This window comes from Lontra canadensis, unplaced genomic scaffold (genome assembly GCF_010015895.1).
Source record: "Lontra canadensis isolate GAN:19392208 unplaced genomic scaffold, GSC_riverotter_1.0 scaffold23, whole genome shotgun sequence".
Classification (NCBI taxonomy): domain Eukaryota; kingdom Metazoa; phylum Chordata; class Mammalia; order Carnivora; family Mustelidae; genus Lontra; species Lontra canadensis.
In genome coordinates this window covers 22,022,419-22,022,628 of record NW_022631017.1, presented here as the reverse complement: position 1 = coordinate 22,022,628, position 210 = coordinate 22,022,419, and positions in this window count along the sequence as shown.

Here is a 210-nt window from a genome sequence, read left to right as displayed (position 1 = left end):
TTTATTTTATTTTATTTTATTTTATTTTATTTTATTTTATTTTATTTTATTTTTTAAAAGACTTTATTTATTTGACAGAGAGAGATCACAAGTAGACAGAGAGGCAGGCAGAGAGAGAGAGAGAGAGAGAGAGAGATAAGCAGGCTCCCTGCTGAGCAGAGAGCCCGATGCGGCACTCGATCCCAGGACCCTGAGATCATGACCTGAGCC